This window comes from Chinchilla lanigera, unplaced genomic scaffold, assembly GCF_000276665.1.
Source record: "Chinchilla lanigera isolate Chin_1 unplaced genomic scaffold, ChiLan1.0 scaffold00005, whole genome shotgun sequence".
Taxonomy (NCBI): Eukaryota; Metazoa; Chordata; class Mammalia; order Rodentia; family Chinchillidae; genus Chinchilla; species Chinchilla lanigera.
In genome coordinates this window covers 20,143,148-20,145,886 of record NW_004955406.1, presented here as the reverse complement: position 1 = coordinate 20,145,886, position 2,739 = coordinate 20,143,148, and the positions used below count along the sequence as shown (strand labels likewise).

General features: G+C 37.1%; 1 long non-coding RNA gene across 1 annotated transcript in view; it reads left to right on the top strand.

The window, feature by feature from the left end:
- LOC102014209 overlaps window positions 1-927 on the top strand; it is a 5,797-nt gene extending 4,870 nt beyond the window's left edge. The window contains exon 2 of the long non-coding RNA XR_001236593.1: window positions 718-927. This is a non-coding gene — a long non-coding RNA (uncharacterized LOC102014209). The remainder of the gene's footprint in view (window positions 1-717) is intronic.
- Window positions 928-2,739: the final 1,812 nt, after the last annotated feature.

Here is a 2,739-nt window from a genome sequence, read left to right as displayed (position 1 = left end):
TTTTTTTGGTTTTTCTCTGGTACCGGGAACCGAACTCACGACCTTGCGCTTGCCAGGCAGGCGCTTTTGCCGCTGAGCTAAATCCCCAGCCCCTCTGATCCCAAATTCTAAACAGTGATAGATGAGAGGGCTGAAAGTGGTATTAGGTTTCTCAGAGAAGACCCATTCAGTTTTGAAGCAGTTCAAGTTTCCCATCATTAGTTCTTTTTTCCCAAATACAAGTGATGGCTTCTGAAAGGGAAGGAAGGTTTATAACAACATAATTGAGTATTGTACTAAAATTTCTATTCCCTATTAATGAATCTTCTCAGAGTACTTATCAAAAGCACTTTAAACATCTGGATTTTACATGGCAGTCAAAACTGTTTTTTCAAGCAGGGATGTAGCTCAGTGGTGTGGTGTTTGCCTCACATGAGGGGAGGCTTGGACTATATCTTTGGCACTAAAAAGAACAACAAAAACAAAATCCAGAGCCAGTGCTGTTGTTAATTTGATCAAGAGAACTGTTTCCAGAGCTCAAAAATGGTTAAATACTAAAGCTATGGCTTTGTTTCTAATCACACAACATCTGATTTATTTACATGATAGCCTTGTCTTGGCATCAAGCAGGCTCTTGTCCAAGACCTGTCAATGAGCATGGCCTAAGAAACATTCTATGTCCAAGCAATTCAAGCTAAAAATAACTGTGTGAGCTATTTTTCCTTTACTCATCCACAGGACGCACTTGTATGTCAACAAGAACTTTGCTCCTTATGCGTTTTCACTCCTGCTTGCTCCTTCCTGAAAATAGAGTTGTTTGGTTTAATCCAGGGAAGTCAGAGGGTTGGTGTAAGACACATATAGCAACAAAACTATGCTGGTGAAACAAAGCTTTGTGACTGCCAAGTATCCAGAGAAAAATAGAAGAATAAAAGAACCCAGTATTCACAGGTAGGATATTTTAAAAACAGATTCTCCTGTTGTACAAATATGCACAATTTTTATCACAGTATGATTCATATACAGAATAATTCATATTAACAATAATTCAGTACTTATTTGCATTACTTTTCTAAGACCATTAATTTTCACAGCTCTATGAAGTAAATATGATTATTCCAATTTCACATTTGAAAAAACTAAGGCACAGAGATGAAACAATTTGCCTAAGGTCCCAGGCAAGTTACAAAATCCAGGTAGCCCATGCACTAACCATTATACTATCTGCTCCATGCAACAATAAAGATGAGTTTTAGAAATCTCCTACACAGCTTTATCCCTCTATCAAATATGCCAATTTACATTCTCTAAATTAAGCAGACACATGGTCCCATGGTTGATCTTAATGTGAAATCAAGGAGCAACAAGAACTTTAGTCTCTTCCAAAACATACAGCTCTCTTTAACATACCAAATGTTACCCTCTTTTGAATATAAAAATGCATTGAGATAACTGGTAAGCATAATTACTTTCTAGCAACAAGAAATGTTTGCAGAATTAGGGCCCTGGATACTTATTCAATACAGTCACTACTCAGTAGAACTTGGGTAGCTATAGCAGAATTTAAGTAGGTAATCTTTGAAAGTCAATTTAATAAGACCCTGATTAGAGAATGTGTTATTCTATGTATATTGTGGTGACAGAGCATAAAGTAAAAAAGTTTCCTATGCTTCAGAAACCACCAACAGATTTGCAGAAATAATGCAATGATCTACTCTGCTATGCCAAAAGCTCATATAATTGGAACTTTGGCTAAGGCCAATGCATCATTCATATGCTCCTTTTGCTTAAAGACCATAACCTTTACTTATAGCTTTGTCTCTCAATTTTCCCATCTCTTCTACACTCTATTTACTTATAACCTGGTACTATCTTTTAAATTACTGGCAACCACATTTTAAAACATGACTAATTGGTTTGCTTCTAAAATAGAGAATGAAAACTTTGAAATATTGAACATTTTGCTTTAGTCAAAGTTTCCTTAAAAGCAGTAATTTTAGTAAAATGACTTGGCTGTCCTCACCTAAATATTACCATGACCAAAACACTGATGTCATCACTTAGGTGACAAAAGCAAATCAGGAAGTTCTGCTAAATGAAATTTACCCAGCCCTCCTTGGCCTCCTTATCTGGTTTGACAAACACAACTTCACTTTCACCAATGCATGTACTTTCTATAGCTGTATCAGTGAAAGAATAAGAACTGAAAATTCCAACCCTGATATATCTAGTGGAATGCAGAGGCGGACTTGACCCTTTGGACAGGTGAGTCTCATCAGCTTTTTTTTTTTTTTTTCACCTGTGCTGTTCCCGCAGGCTCCTTCTAAGTAAGCTACTATTTACACAATGTTTTGTTTCTTCAAATCTAGAAAATGACTTATGGTACACAGCTTAACATGACACAAAAAGTTTGGTGAAAAACCTTTTTGTGGCTAGGAAGGGCTTCAAAAGTGGGTGCTTAAATTTAATTTTTTTAACAGATACCATCAGATTGGGCCGTACAAAACCAAACTGACCTAAATTGAGCCTAATAAAGGCAGCTGCAGTAGCAGGTTTCAAGAAGTTAGCAGTCGCTGACACTAGTCTATGATGGGGTAAAACCCTAAATATATCTCTCGATACTTAGTAAAGTCAGCAAAATCCTCAGTTTGTGCATGACTGATATTAAGCACCACACCGTCAATTTTCTAGCCCAGGCTTTAGTTTCCCCCCTCCTACTTCCCTCCAAACCCAGGTAGGTGATTACAGACAAGGAGGCAG